Source organism: Cnephaeus nilssonii, assembly GCF_951640355.1.
Source record: "Cnephaeus nilssonii genome assembly, chromosome: 9".
Taxonomy (NCBI): domain Eukaryota; kingdom Metazoa; phylum Chordata; class Mammalia; order Chiroptera; family Vespertilionidae; genus Cnephaeus; species Cnephaeus nilssonii.
Window position 1 is genome coordinate 54,700,731 of NC_137080.1, and position 16,000 is coordinate 54,716,730.

At 46.6% G+C, this 16,000-nt stretch overlaps 1 pseudogene across 1 annotated transcript; it reads right to left on the reverse strand.

Moving 5' to 3' along the window:
* Positions 1–8,239: 8,239 nt before the first annotated feature.
* On the reverse strand, positions 8,240–9,866 carry LOC307105700 (ubiquitin carboxyl-terminal hydrolase 39-like; annotated as a pseudogene). The gene has a single exon. The product of its transcript is annotated as a ubiquitin carboxyl-terminal hydrolase 39-like (transcript).
* Between the last annotated feature and the right edge of the window lie 6,134 nt (positions 9,867–16,000).

A 16,000-nucleotide genomic window follows, 5' to 3' on the forward strand; every position in this document is an offset into this window, starting at 1 on the left:
TGTGAACTGTATATATTCAAATTTTTCTAATTTTGCCAACAATATCCTTTAGAACAGTTATAAAGTATTTTGTGCCCAGCTAAGGTGGCTCAGTGGTTGAGTGTTAACCCATGAAGCAAGAAGTCACCGGTTTGATTCCCGGTCAGGGTTAGGGTAGGGTTTAATATAGTCTGTAGTCAATTCAGTTGATGTAATTTTCTTTAGCCCAGAACAATTTCTCTTCTTTTTTACCCTTGACACTGGCATTTTTGAAGAGCCCAGATCAGAGGTTTTGCAAAGCATTCTTCAATTTGGTTGTGTGTGAATGTGTCTATTTGATTTTTTGACAGTTCTCAATTCTGAGTTCTTCCTTTTAATAGACTAAAAAATTTTGTTGTCATTTCTACTCATTGGTGCTAGTTTTAATTCTTGGAAGAGAATAAAAGTATTCTACATAGCAATTATTTGCTGAAAAACAATGAATGAATGTTAGTGAGCCTTTAGTCAGAAAAAAATCCAATAATGGTTTCTTGGTGCCTGGGAACACCAGGAGATGGTGCTCCTCTGAGCCAAAGTACTCTCTGTTCAGGTATTCATTCCAGCAAGCCATGATGTTAAACAAAAAAGGCTGTAGCTCTTGGCATCCGTTAATTTTCTTCTAGTTGAGACAGAGCTTGGCTTTGCTTGGCAAAAGGCAAGAGGTGTGCGTGCTGCAGAATCGAGGTGAACAAAATGTCTAATTCTTGCAACTACTAATAGTGCCAGGAAGGTTTTTTTTTAAAAAAAGGTTTCAGCTTTTGTTTTGTTTTGTTTTGAAGAGAGAAAACCATGCTACTCATGTCAGGGCTCATTGGAGTCAAACATTATACATTCAAGTTTACATTTCTAGTGCACATTAGTGGCAAGCAAACAGCTTAGTGATTCATACTAATGGGAATGTATCTGAAGAGACAATTGACTAAATATTCTTGATAAAAACAATGTGCCTCAGGAACAGGGAATGAATCAAGTTAGTAAGCAGTTACGGACTGCTCTGAGCAAAAGCCCTCAGAGTATTTAACCTAAAAGTTGAAAATAGGTCTTGACTACCCAGAATGAAGTGAAGGGCAAATGAATGCAAAAGACTTAAACACCTGCTTATCAGAAAAGGTGTCACGAAGCAGAACGCGGTGATGTCCATGATGTCCGAGTGAACTGTGAGGACCATGGTGTTAGTGTGGACCAGAGGAGGGCAGTGGCGTGGAAGTCAGCTGTGCCTTGAGCTCTGAGGAGGTCTGCTTAACCTCTTTCCACATCTATGAAAACAGGAGCCCTGGAGTTAATGCCGTCTAACATTCCTTCCAGCATGGACAGTTTTTAATTCCACGTTTCTCTGAGAAGGCTGGATGGAGAAGGTATTTGGCATGGATAAGATTTGGGTGGGGTAGGAAGACTTGTAGCAGGTCAAAATAGTTGACCCGCCAACTCTGGACTCTCTTTAAATAAATGACATCAAAATAAAAAAAAATGTAAAAGTAAATAAATGACATCACTTGCACCATCTCCACCACCAGCTTTTCACCACTGACTGCCTGTGGGGCGTCTGTCTTGGGGATAAGAGGCGATGTTTAATTTATGTCCCATGTGATGGCAGGAAGAATGATTTAAATCAGGGTCAGGGCTTTCATTGTGCTCTGCAGTGGGCGAGCTCTCAATTCTACTCACCCGCACTTTACTTTGTACAGATCTTGTCTCCTGAATCATAAATTGGATCCCGGACATGGCCTCACCCAGATCTCTTTGCTGGTAGCCCCTCTCTGGGTTAGCGGGAGCCCCATTTCCTTAGTAGTTTGACACTGGATAACTAGTTGATAACGTTTCACCAAATAGCCACCAAACACAGTTTCCTCACATTCCCAGGTTTGCCTCTTCTTGGTTATCTCAGCTGCTAAAACATGACTCCCCTTACTACTATTGTTTGCTGATGGTGGTTCCCCAACTTCTCTCCAACGACTGATACGGAATTTTTGGACTGGGACACGCGGTGTTCCCCTGGACTGGAACTCGGATTCTTTGTCCGCCGGAGTTGAAGAATGAACCCACGGACAGAAGGTGGTAGAGCAAAGGTGGAGGTTTATTGAAGAACAAGTACAGACTCCCACGTGGGGAAAGGGAAAGAGCCCCACAGAATGGACTCCCACGTTGGGTGGGGGAAAGGGTCCCCCTGAGTTCTCTTTCCCTATGGCTTATGAAGTCTGAAGATCCTGATGCCTTGATATCCCCTCTGATTGGTCACTATTCCCTTGGACTGGTTACTATAGTAACTCCTGGGCTCAAAGGGTGAACCTCACAAGAAACATGTTAGGTTCTCTCCCCGTCCCCCTTCCTTATTGCTTTCTTATTCCCTTTGGGCTTTCTTCTTCTCCTTCTGAATGAAGGCTTCCTTCTCTTTATTTTGTAAATATAGACCTTTTGCTGTTCCCAGCCATTCTATGGAAATGTACCTGTTGCAGCTTTTCAGCTTCTGTATTCTATGGAAATGTACCTTCTGCTGCTCTGCAGCCCTGTGCTTCCTCCATGGTCCTTTTAATTTATAAAATTTCCTACCACATGTCTTTTTCACTCCCCAAAATTCCTGCTTCACTACCACCTGGGTCGTCACCCTTTTCTGGATTACGAACCCCTGTGAAAGAATCTGTGGAAAGCTGTGAAATCTCACAACAGGAAAAATAAAAGCACATATATGTGCTTACAATCATTATTTGTATAAAATTCCAGGGACTTCTTATTATAAACTCTTACTGCAAACAGCCCATGAAATTAATTTTTTGTTTCTGTTAAGTTGATGTCAAAAAAATAATGAAATTGCCTTAATATGATTTTTTTTTTTACCAAACCCCCAGCTTCCCCCTCACCCCTCCCCCCCCCCCTTCAGATGGACAGTGGTTGTCTCCCTGGAATTCCTGTTGGGCTGAATTCCAGGTATTCACTTACCAAGTACATCAAAATCCTTTTGAAAATTCAGCTGCAGAAATACAAGATCCATGTTATTGAGACAGTCTGTCTCCTATTCTGTTTGATAGCCTTTCAGTCATGTTTTTCTTTTCTTTTGCTGTCATGTTGTAGTTGCTATTTTCATTTGCACACCTTTGCTCCGTCAGGTGTGTTCCAATCCAGGTAGAATCCTGATCTATCCATCTTTGCTCCTCCCTAAGGAGTCTCTAACCCCTCCCCTGGGCGTGGCCACGAGCATGATGCTGCCCTGTGGTCTGTCCTGGAGGTCATGTGTTGGTCAATTTCTTTTGGGACAACAGGTAGCAAGATCCTCCTATTTGAGTTGTAACATTTTTATACAGTCCTCCAACTACCATGTATAACTTTTGCTTTTTTTTTTTTTTGCTGATGGGAAACCAAATTGGATTATTCATTCATGAATGTAAGTCAAGATTATTTTCCTTGGCTTCTTTCCTGCCTTTCCCAGTTACCATTTTTTCTCATTTACACAAGCAACTCAGGTCCACCCTCAGTTTTCCAGTTTAGCCAAAGGCAAAGTGTGGGCTCGGCACCCCCTCTGCTGTGTCCAGAGGGATCTGTTCTGACGGAGAGCTGGGGAGAGCTCTGACATTGAGAAGCAGAACTTAATCATCCAGGAGCTCGAAACTTCTTGCGTCCTGAGCCATAGCATCTGAGTGGATGCTTTGGGGCTTGTTTACCTTCCTTTGTTTTGTGCTTTTCCCTGGGCTGTCATCACTCTTGACTCTTTATACGGATCCTCTCAGGCGGTTTGATGGTGTTCAATGTCTTCTCTTCTATAGTCCAGCCATTAAGAAGGTGGAGCTCAGGTCTATGAAGCTTCATTTGAGAATCCATTCCATCCAACAGTGACAAGGTTTGACTCAGCACTTGGGTGTCTGTTTACATTTTGGTACTGACTTTACCCCAAGTTCTAAGCTCTAAGAGCAGAAATCCCAGCATCTCGGAAATGGAGGGACCTAGGTCAGCACAGGCCCTACGCGTTTTACATTACTGACAAAGGATTTGAAACCTAGAGTTGTTGAAATAACAAAACTAAATTTGCAAATGGAAAGCAGATTCCAAAAAATGATGTAGTTTTCATTGGCATTTTATTTTTTGGCTCCAAATTAAAACATAATTAGTCTTGTGGGAAAATAACCACATTCAACAGTTGTTTTCCAGGAAGAGCAACTTTGTCTGGGAATTAAGGTGATTTAAAATGTATTTATTGTGACACCAGGTGTCAAATGGAAACTCCCAAAAAGTCTCATAGAAGTTGCTAAGTGACTTGTGATGGTTTACAGGGGTACCTCTCGCTTCCCCAAGCTTAAATCTGGGAAGGGGCCACAGCCACAGGGCATCAGAAACCCCTTAAGCCCCAGCCCACAGGAACCGGTGGGGTCACAACCCTCTCTGGTCCTCTGGCAGGCTTCCCAGCGGCCCCGCTCTGGCAGCTGCCCATGTTTTACTGCCCCGATGTGAACTGTTTAACACTGTCGCCCAAGTGGGCTGTTGCTACTTCTGCTTGTGCTGCCGGGCTCAGCGTTTCCTTTACAAATGCAGAGCTTGCCAGTTGTTAATGGCCCCATATAAAGTATATGTGCTATTTCTTTGCTATTTCTTTCTCTCCTAGGTTCTTGATGAAGTCAGAGTCTGACTGAATGGCATTGAGCAGAGTAAACTCAAGATCGCGTCTAGATTTCCACTGAACACACACACAGCCGCGGCAGTGGCAGGTCCCCCACGGCAGGGAACCCCTTCTCTGGGGTCAGTGACTCGCTTCACCGCTCCCAGGCTGCTTCCTCCATATGCCCCATCCTGAGAGAGGGCCGGTGAGTAGCCAGTAGCTTGACACACTCGGCCCTTGGTGCCTGTTGTCTGGCTCCTCTGGCTTCATGTCCCAGAGCAATTGCACACACTGGCACCTACCCCTTTGCTTCAGCTCTAGTCAATCCTTATTTGTGGTTTCCATATTGGCAAATTTGCCTGCTCTATAAAATTTACTGGTAACCCCCAAACCAACACTGGGGGTGCCTGGCTGGTCACGGTGGGCATGGGCACGTGCAGAGTGGTGAGTTCCCCATGTGTTCCCAGGTGACACTCTGCCTGCTCGTCTCAGCTCTCATACTGTAAACAAGTTATTTGGTGCCATGTTTTCTGCATTTTGTACTTGTTGTTGATGATTACACTGTTTAAAATGGCCCCTATGTGTGGTGCTGACAGGCTATCTAGTGATCTCATGTGCAAGAGGACTGAGATATGCCTTATGGAGAAAACACATGTTAAAGGAGCTTTGTCTAGGCATGAGCTATGTGCTGTTGGCTGTGAGGGGGTTCAAAGTTCATGAGTCAATAATATATTTTAAATAGTGTGTCTCTAAACAGAAACACAGATCAGAAGAGGTTAAGTATTGAGTGACTGATGAAAATGTGACCAGAGGGTTGCAGGAGCCTAACTCTGTATTTCCCCCTTCGAGCAATGAATGGTTCAGTAACTGTTAATTCAGTGTTTGCAGAGACTTGACAGAACACAACTGATGCAAATGAGGATAACCCTATGCACGTGAATACTCACAATTCTTTAAATAATGATATGCCGAGGGCCAACTCGTTGCCTGCCTGAGGCTGTCCTCTGTCATCTCTGGCAGCTTCCCTCCAGCTCCTCAATCTGCCACCCCTTTATCCTTCAAGACGTAATCCATTAATTCATCTACCCCTTAGCTTAGCGTGTGCTTCATCCACAACTCATTGTGTATATTCACATCAGTTATTTTCATATGAAGTTGGAGGATCATTTCAAGGGAAAGCGGAATCTCACAAGTACAGGTGGACCTGGAAGGAGGGGCACGATGCTTTGGTGGGGAGGCAGGTCTCACGGGGAGGAGAGAGACAGGTTGACAGGTAAGTGTCTTCTCCTCTTTCTCCTTTCTGGGTACATGGCCCCACACTCCCATAGTTTATTCTGGCTCTTTGGGTATGGCTCTGGTTTGGGGAAATGTGAATGATTCAGGATGGAAATACTTGAGGACAAAATATGAAATAGAAATACATATAGAAAAACTCACAGCAACAGATAACTGGCTGGAAGTTTCCAAGAGAGCAGAACAGACACGGAAGCCTTGAGATCACAGACATAAGTGGGTTCACAGGGAGTGGCCTGGTGCCCACCCTCCTGATGAGTTTTCATTTGCTTAGTTTGAACAGTAGGGTTAAAGGATATGGGAGGGGCGCTGTACTCCTGCTGCACTCCTGCTGCCAGAGCCCATGGAGGCAGCAGGACTTCCGAGCAGAAACGACCACACTGAGTGTGGAGCCAGGAGGGGTCTTAGCAGCCTCCCAGAGTCACTTGCACATGCAGCGTCCCGCAAGGACCACGAGGCTGGGCACGAGGGCTGTGTATTCATTCAGCAGGTGGCTGATGGGATCTGGTCTAAATGGTCGCTGGTGTGTCCAGATGCCATCAATAACAGGACTATTCCCCTCTTTCAAAATGTGCCTTCCCCTCCCTGGGCTCCGGCACAACCCCAGAGAACCACAAATTCACTGAGACACAGTTTCTGCCACCCCAGCAGAATGGAGCATTTAGGTAGAAAAATAACAAAGCTCTAGCACATTTCTTACACATGAAGTCACTGACATTTGTATTTACTAGGAGATTTAAAAACTGTCAAAATAATCACCCAGCAGAACTGTGTTTATGGATGTGCAGTAAAATAGAGCACGCCAGAAGCACTTGCAGGTCAAATGTACCGAGGCTCCTAAGTAAACATGTAAATCTGTGGCGTATTTGACACACATCGTTATTTCACAAAACCTTCCATTCGTACTTTTACAGAGACCTTGCACATTCTGGGCCAGCATGTCCAACCTTATCTTCTGCCCCTTTCTGCTGTCTGGCCCAACGTCTGACATTCGACAGGTAGTCCACAAATGATTCTTGAATAAGGACTAGATACAAAGATGCAACCTAGTCATGAGATCCTGGAAAACTGACACCAGAGAACACCGTGGGCCTAAGCCATAAAATAATTGGGAGAAACTTTAATTGTCCACCTCAAATCCTTCCCCTCTTCCATGAGCCAGTGTGCCCAGGCCTAGGTGACATCCATTACTGACTAAGCCACTCAGGGCAGCGCTGTGTTCCCGCTTCCTCACCTACCTTTGAGCTCTGGTGGGCCTGTGCCCCACTGCTGGCTCTCCTCAGACACCAGTAAGACGAGGGCTTGCATCCAGAATGTCTTCTGGGAAATCTCTTACTTTTCTGATGTGTCAGGTGAAACTCCTACTCTCACGTCTTTTTGCCTTAAATGTGTGAGCAGCCATTTCACTGTCAGAAGAGAAAGTTCAAGGGAGTATAGAGACACAGGCTTCGACACCGTGGAAGCGTTGGGCCAATGCTGGGAGCTGTCTGCTTCCAGACTTCTTGTTACGTGAGAAAATAGCCTGTAGCAGCACCATTTACAATAACTAAGATTTGGAAACAGCCTACGTGCCCATCAGCAGATGAGTGGATTAGAAAACTGTGGTACATCTACACAGTGGAATACTAGGCTGCTGTAAACAAGAAGGAACTCTTACCATCCAACAGCATGGATGGACCTGGAGAGCATTATGCTAAGCGAAATAAGCCAGTCGAAATATCTCATGATCTCACTCATTTGTGGAATATAATGAACAACATAAACTGATGAACAAAGATAGAGCCAGTGGAAAACAAACATTTTAAAATATAATGGAAATAATCCTGTTATTTGCAAATTTTTAATATTTCCTACAACTTTTGTGATAGCATACTATGTTAGTACAGTTTTGGTAATATTATTATACTTAAAATCCTTTTTTTCTTTTTCTTTCTTTTTTTTTGTACAAACAGGAAAATATTTAATTCATTCTAAAAACCCCCCAAAAAACAGGAAGAAAAAAGGATGCTACTGGCTTCATGCTCTTATTCCTAGAATCCTGAGGCTTTGAGGCTTAGAAGAAATTATCTTGTCCTCCAGATACTTGTAGCTACTCAGAAATAAATTACATAATCTGTAAAGGCATTCTGGCCTGCTGAAGCTAGAGGGGAGCTAGGTAGCAAGGAGAAAGAACATCATCTACAATAAACTGATCAAAGTCGCCCAGGCAGGTGGGCCCTCTGATGCTCTGGTGTGAACCAACACCCACAGAAACTAGGCTGGCCCAGGGATGTTCACTTACACTGGAGTGGTTTATTTACATATTCAGCCAAGCCCCTGGAAGCAAAGCCCTGGCTGGCTTCTCCTTTAAGGCCCCTGCTGGTTGGTCTCATCATTATCTCGCCTCTTCCAAACCTGAACGGTGTGATCATCTGGGGGAAGAATGCCAGTTACCTGAGGTCTAGTAATTCATACCATTTGCCCGTCCCATGATGAAGCACATGGATCCGGTGGGAGCCCTCGGAGGGCTTGCCGTCGTGCACGATGTTGGCAATCAGGTCGTAGGTGGTGTTCTTGTGCACGGCCTGCACTTCCGCAGACAGGTACTCTCTCAGACCCCCATTCGTGGAAGTTGACAATAGTTGGGTTCTTCTTCACAAAGAAATTGTTCTCTGTGAATCTCTCAATACAAAAGATTAGATATGGAGGCAGCTTGGTGAGCTGGAAGCGCTTCAGAAAGTTCTCCTTGTAAGTCTTGTATTCCTTCTCAGTGATGCCGTTGAACTTGGCCAGGATGTTGAAGAGCGGCACCCGGGGGATGATAAGCTGCTCCTTCTCGTCCTGGTAGAGGGGTGTGGTGGGAAGGTCCAGAGTGAGGTACATAAAGGTGGACTCCACCATCGCCTCCCGGTACTCATCATTCTGAAGCAGCTGCTCTTTTTCTTCTGCCGGCAGATCAGGATGAGGGAGCTTTTTAGTGGAGATCCCCATGGACCCCTGGAAAACATCAGTCACTATAGTTTTCTTTTTCTTCTTTGTGCCCCCCCAGAGCTGAGTGCAGAGCATTCAGAAACCAGGACAAACAGTCTACTCCATCCCCTTGCTTGGTGATCTGGAATGTCTTCTTGCTGCAAAGGACAACGGCAGGAAGCACCTCATGGCGAGAGACATGAACCTTGAAATTTCGAGGGTTCCAGAGCTTTCTCATCAGCTCTCCAAAACGCTGGACCAACAAGAACATGATATCTCCTGGAGGACGCTTGATCTTCTTATAATTGTCTTCTTCCAGGAAGTAGCTGCGAAGAGGAGGAGCATTGGACAGAGCCTGAAGGACAGCGCTGGCATAGTCGTTGGCCTGGATGTTATTCAGGCCCACAATACCTGGCAGGTAAGTGGTACCATCATATGTCCGGGACAATTTGGCTTGCTTGGCCAAGTGTGCAATTGGCTGCTTTGTGAAAGTGGGCTTCAACACATACGTGATATCCTCCAGGGAGGAATCAATGAGCTCATAGTTGTCTGGAAGGCAGTGAAACTTGAGGGTGTGGGGGTTGAGGAAGCCATGGTGGCTAAACTGGACACTGTGAATGTAGGCGTGAGACCTCAAACCCCGGCCCTGAAAGTCCTTGCCACACCCCAGACAGGCCTATGCATTGATATGCGAGAGGGAGAGGGAACACAGTTCTCACAGTCCAAGTCCAGCACACTCCTGTTAATGGTGTCCAGGTGTGGGCAGTGGCGGCTCCTCCGGCCCTCAGAATCCACTCGGCCGTTCTTTGCTCGCACCTCCCGCTCAGGACAACAGCCGGAAGCATCTCATGGGGAGAGACATGTGCCTTGAAATTCACGCGCACCGGGCTGCTGCGGGCGATCGGCGCCTGGGCTCCCGCCCCCGATCTCGCTCCCACTTGACCCGACCCGAGCCGGCCCCTGACTCGGATCCCGGCTTCCCGCAGGTGGAACCACGAGACTCGGGCTTGGACCGGCCGGACATCGCCACTACCGGCAAAGTCGCCCTGCGCGGGGACCACGGACTCAGGAGCGCGCAGGAGGCCTTAAAATCCTTTTTCCTTGATATATTAATGTTTATTGCATGTAACATTATTATACTTAAGATCGTTTTTCTTGAAATGTTAATGTTTATTGCTTATAACATTACTATATTAAAAATTTTTTTTCTTAAAATTAAATAAAGAAAAAAATATATACATAATAAACATTTTAAAAGAAGAAGAAGAAGAAGAAGAAGAAGAAGAAGAAGAAAAAAAAAGAAACCACATGGAATTCACTGAAAAGGAGCAGTAAACTGTACCAAATAGTTAGATAACACTTGGAAATCACTTCTAAACATCAGGAAAGAGAGTAGAATGGTGTTTGACAGCTCGGGGAAATCACTGCTAAAGAGCAGCAAGCACGCTATAGCACAGTGTTTGCAACCACTAAGAATTCACTGAAAAGGAGTAGAAAACTGTACAAAATTGTTAAAAAAAAGAAAATAGCCTGACTGCTGAGGCTACTGTTAGATGTTCTCTCACTGCAGCCAAGGGATTCTTGAATGATACTCTGATACCAATGAAAAAGGCTAAATCTATATAATCTATATAATAAAAGCCTAAGCAACCATTATGGCAGAACGACCAGAACAACTGGTGGCTATGATGCACTGACCACCAGGGGGCAGATGCTCAATGCAGGAGCTGCCCACTGGTGGTCAGTGCAATCTCACAGGGGGAGCACCGCGGCAGCGCTAAGGAGCAGCGAATTGAGCAGTAAGAAGCAGTGAGCAGGCAGGCAGTAATGAGCGAGGGGTCCCAGACTGTGGGAGGGATGTCCAACTGCCAGCTTAGGCCCGATCTCTAGGGGATCGGGCCTAAGCCGGCAGGCGGACATCCCCTGAGGGGTCCCGGACTGTGAGAGGGCGCAGGCCGGGCTGAGCAACCCCCCTTCCCAGGACATGAATTTCGTGTACCGGGCCTCTAGTATAAGATAAAGAAATGAAGTGCAACTTCCCATGGCATCTCGTGTTCTCCTGCTTCTTCCTCTTGAGCTGTGGTCTTTCTGAAGGAAGTGGAGAGTTGTGGGAAAGTATTAGTCAGGAGAGGGTAGTTGTTGCTGACGTCACAAAGACCAACATCTCAGTTCCTTAGCTATAAAGCTGGGGTCGATGAACTACTTCCCTCAAGCAAATTTGTCCTACAGCCTCTTGTTGCAAACAACACAGTCCCAGCACTGTGGGAAGCCAAGGGCCCCTGGGTATGGCCATTTAATTGAAAACAAATAGAAATGAACATAAAAATTCTGTTCCTCACTTGCTGTCCAATATGGTACCACTGAGTCACATGTCTTCCAAGGACTCAATAGTCATATGTGGCTAACGGCTACTGTACTAGACGGTGTAGATATAGGACATGTCCATCGTTATAGAAAGGTTTATGGGAGCATTGCTTTATAGGAAAGGCCAGCAAGCATCCTATATAATAAAAAGCTAATATGCAAATAGACCGAAAGGTGGAACAACTGGTCGCTATGACACACACTGACCACCAGGGGGCAGACACTCAATGCAGGAGCTGCCCCCTGGTGGTCAGTGCGCTCCCATAGTGGGAGCGCCGCTCAGCCAGAAGCCGGGCTCACGGCTGGCGAGCGCAGCAGTGGTGGCAGGAGCCTCTCCTACCTCTGCAGCAGCTCTAAGGATGTCTGACTGACGGCTTAGGCCTGCGAGAGGGCACAGGCTGGGCTAAGGGACCCCCCTCCCAAGTGCATGAATTTCGTGCACCGGGCCTCTAGTTTCCTATAAAAGAAAAGGTGGTAAATACTTTAGCCTTTGCAGGCTAAGGGGCCCGATTGCAGATATCATGTGTCTCTGTGGCAATGACTCCACTGCTCAGAGGCAGCCACAGATGATAGGTAAGCAAACGGGCCTGGCTGTGTTCCAATAAAACCGTTTACAAAAATAGGCTTTGGGCCTACTCAGTGACACCTGTTCCATAGTGTTCCATACTGCAGTGCTGGGCGTTCTGTGTGACTTCAGCATAAACCACCCTAATCTGACTAATAATTCTATCCTAAGAAGGTGGTCAATAGAAGGTACTTTTGATATTGTTCTTAAAAGTTCCACACAAAACATTATCAACATATACTTTGAACAAATGTAAAGAATTAGGACTTGAAATAATTTTTTTGGGGGGGGGGGGCGGGGGAGAGGTGCTAAAAATACCCCTGCTTCGGCATGATTTTATAATTTTATCACTTTGCAAAATCTTCTCTTTGAATGAAGCACCCAGTTGAACATGATGAAGGCTTAAAACTGGCACTAGGGATCATAAGAAAAACTCAGGGACATGGACAACAGTGTGGTGACTGCCTGGGGGAATAGGTGAGGGGAGCTGGAGGAGGGTACAGGGGGATAAATGGTGATGGAAGGAGACTTGACTTGGGATGGTGAGCACACAACACACCATACAGATGCTGCGCTGTGGACTTGTGAATCTGAAACCTGTATCAATTTGTGAACCAGTGCCACCCCAATAAATTCAATAAAAATGAAACAAAGAAGTGCAAGTATCATGCACGGTCTGCTTTAGACCAATCTGATTTCTTGTGTCTGCTGCATCATTTGCAGGGCTGCTCGCAGACCTCCCAGAGTGCTGAGCTGGATGGGCAGAAGTAGTAAACATTGACTCGCTTTGGACCTTGGACAAATAATTCACATGATCAGGCTTGCGTTTTCTAATTTTACCCTCTAGCACTTATAAGGTCTGTTAGAGGCCTATGCTTAATTATCCAAATCAATTATCCAAAGCAGCCACCAGGCATGGGCACTGTTTTTATTAGATGACACCGCCCTCTTCTGGATTCCTTCTGTATCTGCACTCTGATTTTCCCCCTCTCCCCTCACACCACCTTGCTGTGGTTTGTTAAATTTATTACAGCCACTTACTCAGGCTGAGCGCCTCTGTATTATCATGTCATGAGCTGCAGGGTTTCATTTATGACCAATGAGACATAAAATAGAGAGGGAATTTTAAAAGTCCCTTTACTTCTGTTATTTTATTAAAATAAAAAGCCAAACGATACCATAAAATTATAGTTACAAGCATGCCAAAATTTCAAACAAATACCACATCTGTTTTCAAATACATAATTACACTGTGAGAATATAAAAACACGGGCAGGAATGACACATGCCAACTTTAGGACTGGGGTTGCTCCGGGGAGGGAGGGAGGTAAATGGTGCCAGGGAGGGAGGCCTCCGTATCTATAAAGTTTTATTTATTCAAAAGAAGGATCTGGGGAAAATATGGCAAAATATTTATGCAACAGCTGGGCTTGGAGGGGTAGATATCACAAAGTAATGTTAGCTTCTCACACCCCTTTGTTGTCGCATGTGCACGTGAAACTCTCCCTTCTCTACCCCTGGACGATGTTTTGGGCAGATTCCAGAGCTTTTGCTGTCACTTTTAGATATTAACTTAGAGCCTCTTTTTAAGTTTTTGGGAAGCTTCGGCTGATTTAAACAAAAGCTTTAATTTCTCCTTCAAGTATCCCCCCTGTACCTGGTGCCAGGGCCTCACAGGCCCAGGAGCTTGTGATGTCAGCCTCTTCTATGTCTCACTCAGAGCTGTCCCGCGATGGCAGGGATGGCAGAGTGCTGTGTACACACACACACACACACACACACACACACACACACCACACACACTCCACATGCCCCCACATACATACCTCCCTCCCACTCCCCCCACACTCCACATAGCCCCCACTCCACATTCCCAACTCACACAACACACACACACACACACACACACACACACACACCACACACACACACACACACACACTCCACACACACACTCCACACACACACTCCACACACACACACACTCCACACACACACACACACACACACACTCCACACACACACACACACACACACTCCACACACACACTCCACACACACACTCCACACACACACACACTCCACACACACTCCACACACACACACACACCACACACACACTCCACACACACTCCACACACACACACACACACACACACACTCCACACACACTCCACACACACACACACACACACACACTCCACACACACACACACACCACACACACACACACACACACACCACACACACACTCCACACACATACACACACACACACACACTCCACACACACACACACACACACACTCCACACACACACACACACACACACCACACACACACACACACACCACACACACTCCACACACACACACACACACACCACACACACACACACTCCACACACATACACACACACTCCACACACACACACACACACACACACACTCCACACACACACTCCACACACACACACACACTCCACACACACACACACTCCACACACACACACACACACACACACACTCCACATGCCTCCACATACATACCTCCCTCCCACTCCCCCAACACTCCACATAGCCCCCACTCCACATTCCCAACACACACAACACACACACACACACCACATACACACAACACGTACAACACACACACACACACCACACACACTCCACATCCCCCCACATACATACCTCCCTCCCACTCCCCCCCCACTCCACATAGCCCCCATTCCACATTCCAAACACACACACACACAACACACGCAACACACACACAACACACATACACATACATGCACACTCCACATCCCCCCTACATATACCTCCCCCGACTTCCCCCACACTCCACATAGCCCCCACTCCACATTACCAGCACACACACACACACACACACACACACTCCACATCACACACACACACATACATTCCTCTCCCACTCAACATCTGCCCTTCCCCCCCCCCCCCCCCAACCATGAAGCAGGGACAGGAAGGAGGTCATGGCAGAAAAGTCCAACCTGACTGTCAGTGCGGTTTGTTTGGGGCCCTCCGCAGATGCGCAGGTGGTGTGGGGACACTTCTCCACAAGGGAACCTGCGGGGAGCGGCTGTAGGGTCAAGCCTCGGACTGACCTGTGGCAGAGCCACACCCAAGTCCCGGGAACCTCCTGCTGTACCTTTGCTGGGTGCCATCCTCTGATCCTGCTCTGGTGGTGCACACGCACAGACGCTTCCCGTTGGGGTCTCTAGCGCAGCCAGAAAGACCTCTTGGACGCGGTTGCTTCCAGCTGCCTCAAGTCTTGGCATCTTCCACCAGGTCCTTTCTGGCTATAGGACACATACTTCCCTGTTGTCAGCTTTCTCTCCTGGAGGTTCTCTCTCCTCCCTTGACCCTCACAGGAAGCACAGCCACCCTCTCGCCATCACCAGCCTGAATATCCTCTAGACTTCAGGGGCTCACGTCAAGCTCTCTGTGGAAGCTGGACCCGCCTGCTATTGGAGTGAGTGAGTGGGGAACCTCGCACCCATGTGAAGGGGGATGCTCAGCCCTCTGACATCTCCTTCCACAGCGGTCCTCTCTACCAGTCTTGAAGAATCTTTAGCTCCTTCTTTTACATCCTGGAGGTTGATGGGCTTAAGGTGGCAGAACATGTTTTGGGACCCTCTCAGTAATCCTGTACCTCTCTTTAGAATGGGTGGGTACATAATATTCTTTGTTCTTAGCTGAAGTTCAAAGTTTCATGTGAATGTCCTTTTAGTCACCTCTTGGCAAGGTGGCTGTGTCCTTGCAAAAACCTAACTGCAGGTGGCAGATCTCTGTCTAGAATCCCGCGCCTGTGATTCCTGGTCATGGGCATGTGAGGCCCTCCTCCCTAGACCTGCTTTCACCCTGGGCCTCCTTGTATAAATCTGGGCCTTTTTCTGACGAGCCCAGTTCACAGGGCTACCAATACATTTGTGAAACTTGATTTCTTAGGTACACGATAATTATATTGTTTTTACTTTCTCTGTGTAGAAATATAATTTAAGAAGTTGTTTAATCTACCACATTGTATTCTACTAGGGAGGAGGGTAAGATCCAGATCTGCAAAAGTTGTCTGCTACAAGTCACACACCAAAGGTGGAACCCGGATGTCTGGACTTGGCTCTATGACCTTGATCGGTTACACCATTTACCCAAAGACAGAAAGTTTAGTGCTCAGGGTCCTTTGAGTTTACATGAGTGTGAGGTT